Consider the following 17,565-nt stretch of genomic DNA (forward strand, 5'->3'; position numbering starts at 1 on the left):
CTGTGCATTGACCGAATACATTTTTAATATTTAAATTTTTTAATGAATTATTAATGGTTAAAAATAATCTAAATAATTTTAAATTAAAACATGCTTATATTTATGAAAAATGTAAATATAAAACATCTATCCGGTCAGGAAATATTTTTCTTTTTAAAATATATAATAGGTGTTTTCTTCCTGAACTTAACCAAAGAGACGTAATCATGAAAATATTATGGAATATCTTTGTTCCTAAATTAGGTGAGAGATAAATAGAGAGAACAATATTAATGTTGGTGTGAAGGCCCCTTAATATAAATATGCGTATAAATTGAGTAATAGCCAATAGGTACACTTGTAAACTTGTTTAATTATGTAGTTTATTCAGTAATGGGTTATTTAGTCTTTCTTCTAGGGTAGAGAAAGATTCGATTTCTATTACCACCTGTCCAAATGTAAAGTAAGAATTAATTATTTTTTAAGAATTCTTGATCCGTATAAAATACCCATATTGTTATACTTCATAAATTGTTTGATTTATTTCAATTTTCATGATATTATACAATAATAATCATACTTTTCATATGTTATAAAATAATAGATAATGATTATACAGTGAAGGCTGTAGGCATATTATTATATTGCACATTTTTATTATTAAATAATACCTATAGTCATAGGCGCCCGCAAGGGGGAGGGCAAGCTGGGGCATTTGCCCCCCCTGTCTTTTCAAAATTATGTTTTAAATTGAATGTTTACAGATCAATTACTATTTATTATATAACAAATCCTAACATTGCCCCTCCTAAAAAATGTCTTGCTTATGGTTGTACCTATTTTTTTTTAAATATCTACATTTTATAAATTATCATTACATATAAATATATAATGTATTAAACTTGTTAAATATATTTTTATGTAAAATAATGAAACTTAATAAAGAGATGAATTATATTGTACCTAATAGTATAATCAAAAAGTAATAAATATAAAATTATCAAATATTGTTCAAATTAAACAAAATAATTTATTAACTTGCTACAAAAATGATTAAAATTAACAGCATTTTTACAAATTAATAAATCGACATTTATTATTTTAGATTTTAAAAAACAATTAATATCGTTATTAACAACAGTAATAATTTCACAATAAATATTGATAAATATCAAACTAGTGAATCTTTGTCGACTCAAGATTTTTAATTTTACAAGTAATCTGTAAAATATGTAGGTAATGTTAAAATAATTAAAAATACTCGAATATGATAATTGAATAATTTAAAAGAAGTATAATTTATAAAGCTATAAATAAAATAATTCAAATAATTAATTATACTTGATACTTGAGGTTAATTTATTTTAATTTTTATGATGGAAACCACATTTTTACAAAAAAAAAAAAAAAACGTGGTACCTAAATAAACTTATCATCAATATTGGATATTATCATAAAAACATGAGTAAAACAAAAAGCGATAAAACACTTATTTATTATTAATGATAATTGTGTTGATTAACACCAAATAAATATATTTTTTTTAATATCCATACAATTGCATGGTACTTTTTTGTTTTAATAATTGTCAATATTTTTTTTAATAATGTAATATAATACATAATTATATTTTACATACATTTTTGTACCTATACTTATATTCTTGATGTTATGATATTAATTCAAACATTAGTGTTTAGAATAAATTTAATGTAATAACATTAAATTGGCACACACATTTCAATCCTCCCCTTAACGTACACCATTGCACAACTGTAACACCGTAATATCAAACCGTGGATATAACTATGTTATTATCGAATGGTAATCGATAAACGATAATTGATAAAAAAAAATATTAAAAATAGATATATAACTCAAAATCATTGTACCTACCTATACATAAGAGCGCATAACACCGAAAGTTGTATTTTCTGCAACAGTTCACGTTTAATCAATTTTTTTTTTTTGAATGTCTGAACGAATTATATAAATAAAGTATATACAACTACATACCTAGATATAAGGGTTTTTTTAATTTTCTAAAATCTATTTATAGAAACATTTAGGTTGATGCTCAAAAAAAATATTGTTTGCTTGAAAATGATGAATAAGATTTTATTTCATACCTGGGAAAAATAAAAAACGTTAGAGGAAAAATTCGATCAAGTGAAACCCTCTTGTAGTCTTGTAAATATCGAAATACTATCGAAATGTTGACAGTTCCGTTGAGGGTATTAAATGAAATGTCAAGGACATCAAATGCTGCCGGAGGGTAGCACAATAAGATGTCACTGACTTCTAAATATACTTTTGAAATTTACCTCTGGTACCAAAAAAGAACAACTAGAATAGCATTGATCAAATTATTAAATGCTGAACGAATATAGAAAACAAATTTACAAATTCAAAAAACGAATGAAATAAATCATCATAACTAAATCTAAGAGATTTAAATTCAATCTAAATCATAATATAAATTAATCTCTCAGGGGAATGGTAATAAATAATAAAATTTATTATTATAATATATTTCATTATATTAAAATTGTGAAATGGATTTATAATTATAAATAGTATTTAATACGTATTACTAAAAAAACATATTTTTTAATTGTTTAAATACATCAAAACTCTAGTGTTTGACTTTTTATAAGTTTCAACTAGGTTTTTTTAAATAGTTTCTTAAATGTAAACCATTTTTTTTTATAGATGCACCGTTATAATAGTAACTCATTAATAAAAATGAAAAAAATATTATGATAATATGATTATTATATAAAATTATATTTAATACTTATATGATATTATATGTAAATCAATAATAAATAGCTAGGTACCTACTAAAATATCAAAATATTTCAAAGTGAAAATATATAACCTGTAAATTCATAGGCAGCAACGGAGGAAAGCTAAACCTCCCAACAATTGTTAAAATATAATTTTATACTACCAATAGTCTTATTTATAGGCGTATATTGATGTTAAAAATATTAGGCTACTTGAAATTTTAATGAATTTTCGCCTATATCTGTAATACAATATGTTAAACGTCTATGATTTGAATATATTTTTTAATCTCATTTTATGGCTTTTAAAATAGTTGTTCATATTATTATGTTTGATTTAAATTATAGTACCCGCAGTATATAATAAACTTTTAATCGATATTCATTACACAAAATGTCAAATATTGAACAAGTGCTTGTTTAAATAAATAAATATTTGCTGTATATATGCTGTAGTTTTGTAATAATATGAAACTCGAGTTGAGATACAACTATTGAAACACTTTTCATGTTTACAGCATTACAACCATATTATTTTTAATATATTTATATGTAAATGTGATAATATGTACTGTGTGTACTGTGTCGAATATAATACATCAGAAAATTTTTAATAATTTCAACATAATATTTTATTGATTGACGGTATTTTTTAAAAAAAAATGCACTTAAAGGGAATTTGTTTTATGAATTAAAAATTTTAAACATTAAAATGAATGAATTTATTAGTAGGTACCTAGTGATTAATTTTTGTATGAAAAAATCCATATTCACGTTCCGTTGTATTTTAATGATATTTTAGTGTAGGTATTTAAAAGTTGAAAATAGTATAAAAACATTATTATTGTTACATTTATTATTATTACCTTACCTTAAACTGATTGATTTTAAACGTACAAAATGTGTTAGCAGTGCAATATTTGTTTGTTAATATGGGTTGTAATAATGAACTTCTTCGAATAGAGCAACTAAGTTTAGATTTTTGGATGTTATCCAAAAAAGCGACAAAAAGCCAACAAATACTGATTCGTTTGCAAAAAAAAAAAAAAAAACAATTTTTGAACTATTTAATAAAATTGTATATGTGTTTTGGAAAAATAAAATTGGAATGTTTCCATATAAATAAAATTAGATGCAGGAAAAACAATCAAAACAAAATTACCAATTGAAAAAAACCGAATTGAAGAAAATACATGTTATTTAATATTTTATTAAAACAATAGGTAATCATGAAAAAAAGAAATAAGGTACCTTAAAAATATTTTTTATTTGTGCTGTTTCAAATTCATCTACTGTTACATTAATTTGGAAATCAGTGAATAATATTTGTATGTTTTTTATTAATGTAAACTCTACGTTGGATTCACATAAAGTCAGAGATGTATAAACTTCAGGTAATTCTAATATATTTTTTCTATTGAATTATTGATATTTATAAATAATTTTTTATCCATTAAAATTGATTGTGCTGTTAAATATCTATTATAAAATAATAAATACATAACCATATTTGTATTAAATTTATTTTATTTATTATGGACCTATAAGACGAATTACAAGAAAAAATGTAGCATCACATTTTCAAAACGTATAACTATTAACTAAGTGACAACAATCTGAATAAAATTAGAAGATTAGAATATAACAATGAAGGAATACTTGTGTAAAACTTAGTGTTGAATTTTTTAACCTTAGATATAAACACAAATATTTTTATGATTTTTCAACTTCAAAATTATTTGCAAATTTTCGTGATTTTGAGACATTTCGTAACAATTTGAACTATAAACGCTTATAAAAAAAATTGTGACTAATGATTTATGATTTAACTATAGTAAGAACAACTCATAAGGAACCTTGTATTAAATTTTCAAGTTTTTTTAAATTATTATACCTACATTTTTTGTCACTTTTATTATTCTTATATCTACACATATTAGTTACTCGTAGAAAACCCCATAATGTAGTTGTCAAATCAATGTCATCATTAATTTATGATCCAAAATACGTACATAGAACATAGTATTGATAGTACTGTATTATTGGGTAGTGTGTAATAAGTAATATCTAATAATACAATATATACGTATCTGTAATTTTTTATTGTTTTAATTATAGATTGATTTCCCCAGTATAATAAAAATTACACCTTATTTATATTTTTTCAGCACTTGAAATTATATGAGTAAAGTAAAATTTATTCTTAATTTATAATACCTTTCTAAAAAAATCGTCATGGATTTAATATGTTCTAAAAAATACACAAAAATAAAGTAAAATCAATGCATTATTCAATTATTGTAAAGCTAATATATAGGCATAAAGGATTCAAAAGCTATTTGAAATCATTCATAGAAAATTTATTTTATTTAACCGAGGGTAAACATACAAATAAAAGTATATGATAACGGAATTAATCAATAAATGTTTATTTACCAAACATTTATGAAATAGATTTTAATTATTTTTTTGTGAAATGTGAAAAATTAAAAATTGTATAGGTATGCAACAGCTGTTAAAATATTTGGTATACTAAGTTAGTAATTATTTCATTATAACTAATCTCGACAATACCACCATTCCAAATAAGATTTATAATGTATTCAAAAATGACGTTGTTATAAATTACTAGGAAACATCCATGTCTGTGAAATAAATATAATTTACAAGTTTCATTAATTTGTACAAAAACTAAGATGTTTCTTGAAAGAGTTTGATTATAATAACAGCAGTAGATAGATGGAATTAATTCATTGAAATTTTAAATTACAAAAACATTAGTTTTTTCTCAACTCTAAAAATATTATAACAACATTATTATACTTTTCATTTGAAATATGAAAATGAACTGTTTAATATTTATAAGAATATTAGGTAACCTACTTACTTATACATTTAAATACCAACGGAGATGGGCAATGGGGTAGGCAAATGTTTCAACATGAAAATATCTCGCTTTACCATTAGTTTGTCTTAATACTTTGCGTACAGAATGAGACCATAATCTTTAAATGTATGAAATACGATAACGTTAAACGTTGAAATTTATTAAAAAAAAAGTGTGTTTTCATAATTCATGACATAGTTGGGTAGTTGGCTCAAAAAATAGTTGTTGGTTTACACACAGTTGGATAAATAAAATAAAAAATTTTTTATCGGTTAACAGTTATCATATTTTATTTATATTGAATGAATGTTACTTTATACAAAATAAACTTAAAATGTTGATGATAATATTTTAATGTAAAAAATATAAAACAGAATTTATATCTCAAAAATCATTTTTTAGTATAAAAATTTTAAGACGAAAAATATATGTTTATATATAATGTATAATATGAAAGCTTATAAAGGATAATCATAGAATTACTCTATATAGGAAAATTCTTTTTACTTGAAAATACCGATTGATTTTGGAAACTATTTTTTTTTTTTAATAAATAAATTGGTAAAATAATGATTTAGCTAGTATGTGCCATATACTTAATAATTCCATTAGAAAAATGAATCAAACAAAATAATAAATCTCACCAAAATATGAAAGCGTAGACTAAATCAATTTAATGCTTTACACAACTTAAAAAAAAAAAAAAATAAGGTTATTATGTGCCATGTACAAATAATTAGATACTAATATGTAATAATAATATATGTTTATGAACTAAAGATTTGCAAATAACTGGATCGTATCTTAAAAGAAATAATTTTATGAAAATTACTAAAGTAATTGTTTATTCACTTATAGAAGAATTATTTAACTTAGAATGATATTTGAATCGTTGGTACAAAAATACTTTTATACTTTTTCATTAATTAGAAATATAATATATAGAATTTATACAGGTAATACATTTTTAATGTAATGATTTAAAACGTTTTTCACTTGGTTAAGTTCTGAAAAATCTAGGTTTAGCTTTTAAGTTTAACCGAATAGAAAAATAATGTATTGTTCATACATTCTTCTTGATGACACATTGATTAAAACTATCAATAGTGTCAGGATTTATTCAGGTAGTTAAACACGTAATTGATGGTTTTTTACATTAGAGCTTCAGGGGGATTTTCGTCAGATTTAAACAACCGTTTTCTAAGGATTTTAGTGAATACTAGCAAAAATTGGCATATTTCATGTTTCGTTTTTTTTTTTAGTGCACAATAATATAGGTATACCGAATAGCAGTTAATACTTTGGATTCAATACGCATAATGTTAACTTATCCATTCATTTCAGAGAATATGCAAATATATATAATACTTATTGAACGAGTATTTTATTTTTTACCTACCTGTGGGCTGTCATTAAGATGTATTTTAAATTAAAATTATTTTATGAAATAGATTTCATGAAGATAACATAAGCTTCATATTATTTTGTTTGATTATTAAACGTTTACATCTTATAGTGAACCACTTCAATTAAACCTCATTTTTACCTACATTGGTATATGTAAAATAGAAAGAAAAAAAACAATTTTTTACATTAAAACAACATTTTTTGTTTTGTAAGCCAAATAATAATTGTAATACAGATAAACTATTGAGATTCTTTTTTCAAAAAAACTAGGTACGCATTCAAAACACACTATTATGCATATAGCATCTAACTCGTAATGCCGCCACGTAAGCATTATAAATAACAAAAAAAAAACTAACGTGCTAAATAAAATGACGTTGTTCAAACTAAAATTACAGCAATTAATTTTTTAACTATTAATTAGATGTTAAACAACGGACGGTGCTCCAATATTAAATTATTATATTTGAATTAAATAAATACACATTTTTAAGTGCTAAATAATATGATAAAAACTATAATGAAGGCGTTCACGGGCAAACGGCTAAAATTATTTATCGTTCATCACCTGACGGCAAATTATTCACAATCAAAAAATAAATCTATATACAAAACTACGTAAATTGTTTAATAATACAGTACAGCATTGATTATATTATGAATGCAAGTATTAAATTAATTATAAGTCACTTATAATGAATATTACTTACATGTATTAAGTATAAAGTAATAAATTATATTAATTGTTAGTCATAAGTACAAAGCTAATTTTGAAAAATGTAATTTATTTAGTTCGTGCACTTTAAAATCTACTAAAATCTACAATATTTACAATTTGACGAATTTATCTTATGCTTCATAAAATGACAAAATCCAATAAATATCGAATTACATTCCCGATCCAAAATCAGTTTAATCTCACGTCATTGCAACCTACTCATTTTCTAGGTTTATTTTGTGACTTTCATATTTAAACAATTAATAGATACAAATCTTGTTGATAATAATGTTCAACACGAAAACGTGTTTGGAAAATAATTTTTCTTTGAATTGTTTGGCAATAAGCCCTTTTGGCAATGACTATCGAGCTACTAAACAACGTAATCTTCCAATTTTACATAGAAAAAAATTTCGATTTTAGTGTCCACCATTTGTATATAACTTCCGAATATCTTTAAAATAAAATATAAATTTATACTTTTTATCAAGTTTAAATTAATCAAATTTTAAATGCAAACAGTAATATTTAAATTAATAGTTATTATCTTCAATGTTAAAATCAAATCAATTTTAATTTTATAGGTATAGTAGGACATATATTTAATAAAATGTTGTTAAAATAAAAAAAATCAATGAACGATAATTTTATTAAAAATAAAATTGTTGTACATATTTATAGTATAGTATAGGTAGTAGGATAAAACCGTAGATTTGTTAAATAACGGATGTATGTTCTCAAAAATTCAGCAATATATAAGAAGTAATAATTAATATAACTATAAATAACCAACATTTAATGTTTGTTAAAAGTAAACTATAAAATTAGAATTTGATACAAATCGTGATTTATCTTACATTATTAAATAGTTTACGTATTATGTTTGTTACATAATAACAAATCATTAACTATTTTTTAACATTTAGAAAAATATATTAAATTAATAGAACATATTATTTTATTGTTTGCTATCATATAAAAATAAAATATATTTAATTAATAATTAATGTACATATAATTATATTTGTAAGAATCAAATATGTTGAACTACTAAAATAATAAGTTAGCATATTTATAAATAAAAGTGTAACAAATATAAATTATGAATAGCAAATATTTTAAGTTAAATTTACAAGTGGGAAGGTACATTTAATAGTTATTTATATTTCATGATAAAATTAACTGTTCAGTTTTCAATATTAATTATTAAAATTACTCTCAAATTAAGCAGTTAAACGTTTTCTACGAAAATGAGTATACACGACAATCAAAAGATAAATGTAATTAAAAAATATAACGTTTATGATATTAATTTGTCATATAGCAATTATATTATAAAAATCATTCCGCTAAAAACTATTTAAGATCACAACAGATGAGTGTAAATAGAATATCATTGGTAGGTTAGGTTAAAAAAAAAAAATAGGATATAATTTAATTTAATACAGAGTAGTTATCGAGTTGTCTATATAAAAATGCAATGCATAAATAAAAAGTATACTATCACAACCGATAAGTCTATTCAGCGAGATTTTGAATATCACAATACTGCTATTACTGAGGTATTAAAATAATTAATGTGATATCATGTCTGTCTTTATTGAAATAATACGTGAATAAATTAGCTCGCATAAAATCATAATAAAAATATTATGTTATCGACATGATTGTTGTGCGAATGGCATTTTAACAAGTGCAGTAAGTGTTTACAATAATCGTTTATACATAGTATACATAATACAACCATAGATCATTAATTAAATAATATTTATTATTTATGTTCGACGAGTTGTTTTACTCTTGTTACTTTAATAAATTATTAAAAGTTTACGATTTTCCGATTTCTAGAATAACTTTAAACAAGGGCAACGTTATGTCAACCGCCGGCGCTGATTGGAAAAAAAACGTTATTTTCTCAAATCCCTTAAAAAACTAAACGACAATAAGACAACAACAACAACAACAACAACAACAACAACAAAAACAATACAAATAATTTAGAATAATTTAGAATAATAGTAGAAAAAAATAAAAATTACCTGCACAAAATCACGACGGACATCTCGTTACGTACGAATCGTTTAAACATCGACGGATTGGATATCAATCGCCTCGGACAGAGTCGCGGCCGGCCTTACGACGACGATAGGTACGTTAATCCTATCCCTTTGGATAATAATATCACAGTATAATAATATACGTTAAAGTGTATATTATTTTTTTTAAAACAACGACCACCACCTGCACACACACCGCTCGGCGATAACGTGTCGACGGCGATTATAGAGGAAAAGACCGTTGCGAGTTTGTTCGGGAAATCGATATTTTTTCGAAATATTTTATTATTATTATAACAATAATAACGGGTCGCGGTTTGCCCGGCGGGTAAAACACACGACGATTACGAGAAAAACGTATTAAAAAAAAAATATTTATATATATATGTGTGTGTGTGTATAGTACCTGCACCTTCGGGAACCTAACGGAAAACGGGCCGGGGAAAATGCGAGGATAACCGTACAATAATAATATAATATTATAGCGGCGATTAAGCGATCGAATATTATACTATTATTTATTTATTTAAAAAAAAAAAATTAAAAAATCGTCGACGAGAGGATGTCTCCGCCTGCAGTGCGTCGACACTGGAATTAATATTATTTATATAATAATATAATATTATTTTCCCGACCGACGAAAATCCGCCGAAACGAAACCGTCCGTCGCGCGGTGTCGCGGTGTCGTGGTCTCGCGGTCGTGGTCGCGCGGTCGTACCACGTCGTGCTGCGTCCGGTGTGCGTGCGCGTATGGCCCCGTAAATCGTGTGCGTTGCGACCGGCGGCGGCGGCGGCGGCGGTGTAGATTCGCGATCGCGTTTCCCTAACCCGCGAGTATTACGGCGTGTCCGCCGCCGCACCCCGCTCAGGGTCCGCCCGCCACCCATCGGGCACCCGCCGCCCTTCGTCACCCACCACCCTTCGTCGTCCGCCGACGACGGTTATTAATATATATATATATATGTGCGGAGGGCGACGCGGCTAGAGAGCGTTACGGTGCGCCGCTGGCGAGTGTGCGTTGCGCGCGCGCGCCTCGCTCGTTCCGCAAACGGAGAGCGTCGAAAAATCGCCGCCGCCGCCGGTGTGTCATTGTCGTCGCGCTCACGGTGTATATCGGAAATGCACAACGCGCGCGCCGCCGCCGCGTGCGGCAGAGGGACTCGCGCGATGGCACGCGTGCGCGCGCCGTCCGACCGCCGTTTTTCACCGTCGCCAGACGGAAACGCTACTCTCTCGCTACGTACACGCGCGTTTTCTCTTCGCGCCTGCTCTTGCACCGCGACGAGCCTTTTATCCCCCGCACTTTATAGTCTCTTCGCACGTCACCCTTTGCCGTACACAAACCGTTTCGTCGAAATTCCACACACACACACACACACACACACCCTCAACCCCGTAGTTTAGTAGCTTTTATTCGTTTGCCCGAACGCATAATAGCGTCTGCAGCCATTTGATAAGTCGCCCTCTCCGCGCCTCATTATGTATCGTGTGTATGTGTGTGTGTGTGTGTGTGTGTGTGTGCGTGTGTGTGTGTGTGTGCATTATATTTGTGTTACTAATGGAATAAATGACGTGCTTTAATTTTACCATGTATACGAATATTATAATATTACTATACGTGCTGTAGGTACACTATGTGCGGCGCCGATTCGTGATTAATCGAATTTCGACCCTAAAAAAATAAAATTAAACCGACGCGTTTTCCTCCCGTTCTTCCGGTCGAGACACATCATATATTATTATTATTATATTATTACCGTCCACCGTTTTTTCAGCCCCGCGTATTTAGATTTTTGGCCACCCCCGCGGTTAGGTTTAACGGGGCAAATTAGATCGAGAAAAGTCGGTGTAGGTGGCACTATGTAATATTATGTATGTACATACTGTACCTATATAGTACCCAACACTTCCGTTAAATATAATATTATAACGGAGGAGAATAAGTGACATTGTCTCTCCAAAAATAGGAAATTAATTTTAAGAATCCGTGCAAGATATACATATATATTATATACTGCACTGCGCGGCGCATATTACAATTGTGTATTTAATAATATCTATAAGTACTCGTCGGGTTTGAAAAATTATAAAATTACATTTTTTTGTTACTTACTTTTTTTAACTGTGAAAAAATTACATAAATACATATTTACCTTATATAGGTAAATCGTATATTATACCAAGTCTATAATAACAAATTATTAAATCTAAACTTTTGTATTTTTTTCTCCAAAGTTTCAAGCTATACGTTTTCAAATAAAACATTATTTAATATAATATAATTTTTGTCTTTTATAATGATTATAAATCGACAACCAATTTACACGACCCGTTTGGTTTATATTCGTATATTAAAGTATTTACATATTTAATGTCGATTTCCTCTACATTATACAATTTTTCTAAATACATAACGTGATATATCTAACTTTTAAACCATTGTTCGTCAACAATTATTGTGATCTTATTATTAACGCGTGTTTACATTTTTGTAAAGAATTTCAAAGGGCTCTATATTTACATTGTGTAAAGATGCCATTTTGAATTCATTTAGTTCCTTTCAATTCCACTTGATTTGCTAAAAATATAAAGGAATAAATAATACGTGAAATTAATGAAAAAAAAAAATAATAATTTGATTACAAAAATTTACCTGTCAGTTGCCTTTGGCTTTATTAACTCGAATGTAGTACAACATTGTGATTTGTATTGATTATATGTTAATCCATATAACTGTTCAATATTATGTTGCAACATAGAATTAATGCGATACACCTATGTATTTTATTAATAATACATTCCATTAACGCATCACTCAGTTATGGGGATCAGGACTTTCGGATTACACGAAATTGAACAGATTTTTTTTGTTACATTTATTAATCATACTCGCGTTCATAATCAACGAACAGTTATGTATAAACCGATTAAAAACCGTCAATGTAAACCTAGTTACTTTGACCATTGAATAAAAGGTTAATCTATCTTTAAAATATTTATTAAAAAAGCCATTTGGTATTTGTTTGTTATCGCTTTGCCAACGTGCCGTAAAAAATCTATTTACCGCCATCTGCAGGAGACCGTCCATCCACTGTCTATGTGTACAATCTAAAAATTTAAAGTTTAACCCCATATTTCTCTTTGTTAAGACATATTACATCGAGGAGCTAAGTCATAACGATCTTTTTTTATAAAAAGGGAGAAACTATTTCTTAGATAAAATGTTGAATTGTATTTCATTGTAACATGATATGTTGGCAGGTTACCGAAACTGTCGTTATTGTATGTTTATATTGTGTAACGTCAAGTGCGTACCTATAAAATGCAAACGTTTTTTGTACCAATTAATTTATGTGCAATATTATGAAATATTAACCATAAACAGCTGTGCTAAAATTAACTATAAACAGTATTTCTATTGCTATTATTTATATTCATTTGAACGTATTAGTATAATATTATTATACTTCATATACACAAATGTCTAGATTAAATACTGCAGTTTGCGGGACGGTGATAGGTTATGGTGATATAGGTGATGGTGATGGTGATATACTGTGGTTGGTGTAGCATATCTTTTACGATACGGTGGCACGACATCAAACAAATAAGTACTACTGTACCAACTATTCTCGATTCTCACTATACATTTCTCATTTAGTTTCTATAATACATTTTAATTAAAATTTCAAATCTTACAAACTAAAGCCGAAAGTTCTATAAGCAAAACTTTAGCAATAAAAAACACATAGGTATTTTTGGCTAACAGATATTATATAAATTGTATGTTGCTTCTACAGTTCTACAAAACACAAAATTACATTTTAACACTAATAAGTCTTTTTTTTAAAGTTATTTACAAAACTATAAAACATATTACCACTTAAACATTTGGATATCAATTCAAAACAGAGCTATTATCTTAATTTTTCTTGAATTATTTGAACACACGAACTTGAGTCTTGAATATTTTCCAAACTTTCTAAAATTTCAAAATTTAATTAAACTTAAATGGATTTTTCTTTATTATTTAAATTTAATAAGTAGGAACTAACTTTCAAATTAATAAAACTATCCCATCCTATATTGGAAACAAAAAAGGTAATAATTGTAAGTTGAAAACAACTGTGGTAAATGATTTCTGCTGTTATCATCGGTTCATTTTAAACTGTTCGGTATGTTCAATTCTAACAGTTTTAATTTCTTAAACTTGAAATAATTCAAGATTTCGAATAGTTCATTATCTTACTTCTATTAATAACGATGTGTCTATATTATACTGGTCGTTTTAAACGTGACTTATTAATTTTTTATTATATATTCGTGATTATGTAAAAAAAAAAAAACATTATAATAAGTAATAATACCTATAACTATAATATAGTAATTAATAAATAACTAATAATTAATACGTATACATAGTGATGTGTACAGTATACATATTTAATGGAGAAACTACAAAATGCTTTTAGAATTTAGTGGTAATAAATTTTCCAAGTTGAATATTTGTGTTTAGTGGTTAATATTGTCGGTCAAAAAACTTTGTAAAACGTCAAACTACATTTACATACATGACACGTGTGACTCTAGAATGCGCATATTACTTTTAACAAAATTCGTACTTATAGTAGCTGTGTAAAAATATTAATGGTCTCTGATAGTGTTGGTTTACTGTGGATTTCTGTGGATCTCTGTATTTACGTTTCTATTGAAACGTAAAATTGTTTATACAGGTTGGTTATTTGAATAATTATTTATTTATTTTAAAAGAGCATTCATTTAAACTTGTGTGGGAACACAATCTACTCGATGTATGTATAATATACATAACAAGTATATAATATCATGCTGTTTGCACTATGTATACCTACAGTGTACCCGAATTCAATAAATTATTATATTTATAAACTATAAGTTCGAATATCTGTTGTTCGTTTCCATGTACCATCGACCACGATATGATTTAACTGCTTAAGAGTTTTACCTTTGAATAATATGTTGCTGTTCCAAAAATATATTAAGGTAATTGATACAATGCTCTAAAAATGTCAAAATGCCAAAAATGATTAAAATATTCAAATTAAAAATAGCATTTTTTTTTTAATCTAGTTTTTTTGTAATGAGCTACCCTACTATTATAAAAACCGTTGGTATATACTTTCTGTACTTATATGTGTACAGTTAGTAAATTAGTTTGTTATATTTTTTAAAATCAAAATTTATTCGTTATCATTTGAAATCTCAAATCTTCATAACTCACATAATTTTATTAAAAAACGCAATGTTATTGGAATTTTTTTGTTTGTTTAATACTATTAACCATGTAAGTTATACTTGTATCACCTGTATAGCTATATTAAATCAATTTTTCTTGAAAATATACGGCCACTTTAATGTGGTAATAAAACTTTTTAACTGATTTTAAATAATATATTATACTTGATATATTTTCTTTTCAACTAAAAAATATATCTACTAACAGAGTATCCATATCGTGTTTTCATTTTTTTAAAAACTTTGATAAAAAAAAGTAATTTATTACATCAACAAACATTGCGGAGACACGAAACAAAACAAATATATATTTATCAATTTGTATACATATATATATATATATATATTATGTTTGTGTCATATAATATAACCTATGTAATTACGATTAAATAAAATCAAAACGGTATTTTTAATTAAGAACTATTTGAAAGGAGATATTTAAATAATTTATTAAAATCGATAAAACGTATGATAAACTTTCAAAGTACGCTTTAGAAATAGATAATATTTAATTGAAAACCTTGAGTTAATACACACATATTATACGAGCCACCGTAATAACCACGAAATCAAAAGTATGAACGTCAAATTAGCGATGCTAAAATAGCTAAACATAAAATACCGAATGTTCGAAACAGCTAAAGTATATTATTTAAAAATTAATATTATTATACGTATTTAGTGATACAGCCAGTCATTTGAATTTAAAAAGTAAATTAAAAAATTAAAAAATAAAACATATATTATATTATTTTATTATACTTGTAAGTTGTAGTGATATATAGGCTGTGTCCTTCAAATAATTTACAATATTTCTTTCCATGTATTGTTATTGGATTTCTAAAATTCTTAATTCTTAATAAGATTTCTTGTCATACGACTATGATATTATATACTAATACGTTGTGATACTAAACAATCCGTAGTTTAACACACACTGTCGCTGTCGATTATTGTGCTTGAATCTAATCCACCTATTAATTGTATCATTATATCTCGTCCGTCCAGAATATTCGTTAATCCGCTGGATAACTCAGCTATGCTGGCTGTGATTATCTGTATCTTTATAACTCACAAGTAATTCTAATAGTAAGTAAAAAAGACTTTTTGATAAATAATAATAATTTAAAAATAATATACTTTTGCTGTTTTGAACATTTGCTATTATGTCTCTTAACTATTTCATTGCTTAGTTATTTTGCCGTATTTGTTTTGACATACACTATTGTAGTTTCGCGGTTTTAACGTGATATCCACATTCCACATAGTATACATGTATGCACATACATTTTAAAAAAATGGAATACTACTGGCATCTATAGAATGCTCTATAAACTTTAAAATACGTAATAAATAACAATAAAGAATTCAGTAGCTTTAAATGGCTTTAAGTCTTATTTAAATGTATTTATGATTTATTTGTATCCATCACATTGAAATATTTAACTACGATATAACCATGTAAGAATTTAGACACTTATAATTCATAACATTGGTTACGTATTGCATTGTAAATAATAGGTAGGTACTATCTATATATATGTATTATATATATATATAAATACGTTTATAAATCGTTTATCATTTTTTTAACATGCGATGAGTTATATTTACGTTAATTTTAATAGTGATAACTATAAGGAACCTGTAGGTATATGATTGATATTTTACAGGTATTAAAGTGTAAGTTCTCAAAATGGACCTGTTTCTATATTATACAGATCTGATACTTGCAGAAATAAATATAATAATACGTGCGTGATGCTCATTATTTGTATATTTAACCTTAAAATCATAATAGTAAATTAAAGATAATAATTTAATTTGATTAATATTTAATATTCATAAAATTTTAAAATTTAGGTATTTGTTGAGTTAAATTCTAATTGCGATACCGATTTTAATAGAAAAGAAACAATTCATAATTTTGATATGATGTTATAAAACTTTATATTATAATTTAAAATTTAAAATGTATTTTTTCTTAATATTTTTATATAGATTATATCGATATATTCGGGACTCAAAAAGGTCACAAAACCCTTTTTGAATCTTTTTTTTTTTTTGCAGGACGCAACTCACCAACTGATAATAATTTCGGACGCAAGTAGTATGCTCATCGTGTGGTATCGGGGCATGTAGGTATTACTTTATTTACTAGGTACTTAAAATAATTACAAAATTTTAAAAAAGGATTTATTTTGTGTATTTTCGGTTATAACGCAGGGATAAAACGTATATGAATAATAAAACTGCGAAATATATTCTTAAAAATATGAGTTATACAAAATAAGTGGCAAATAATGAATAAATACTTATATGCTAATAATAAGTTTAGGTAAAACTTACCTAAACCTATACCAAGTTTTACTACTCACTCTATATATAGTGGCTGCCTTATATATATGCTAATAATAAGTTTAGGTAAAACTTACCTAAACCTTTACCAAGTTT

At 26.3% G+C, this 17,565-nt stretch overlaps 1 protein-coding gene and 1 long non-coding RNA gene across 2 annotated transcripts in view; both read right to left on the minus strand.

The window, feature by feature from the left end:
* LOC114120318 (galactosylgalactosylxylosylprotein 3-beta-glucuronosyltransferase P-like) overlaps positions 1-10,608 on the minus strand; it is a 49,078-nt gene extending 38,470 nt beyond the window's left edge. Inside the window, exon 1 of the mRNA XM_050205668.1 lies at positions 9,820-10,608. The gene's annotated coding sequence lies outside the window, so the exon portion shown is untranslated. The remainder of the gene's footprint in view (positions 1-9,819) is intronic.
* A 1,592-nt stretch (positions 10,609-12,200) lies between these two features.
* Positions 12,201-14,196, minus strand: LOC126552202 (uncharacterized). The gene is made up of 4 exons (XR_007606030.1): positions 13,893-14,196; positions 13,718-13,819; positions 12,491-12,612; positions 12,201-12,415 (listed from the first exon to the last, which is right to left on the minus strand). It is a non-coding gene; the product is annotated as an uncharacterized LOC126552202 (long non-coding RNA).
* Between the last annotated feature and the right edge of the window lie 3,369 nt (positions 14,197-17,565).

This window comes from Aphis gossypii, chromosome X, assembly GCF_020184175.1.
Source record: "Aphis gossypii isolate Hap1 chromosome X, ASM2018417v2, whole genome shotgun sequence".
Classification (NCBI taxonomy): Eukaryota; Metazoa; Arthropoda; class Insecta; order Hemiptera; family Aphididae; genus Aphis; species Aphis gossypii.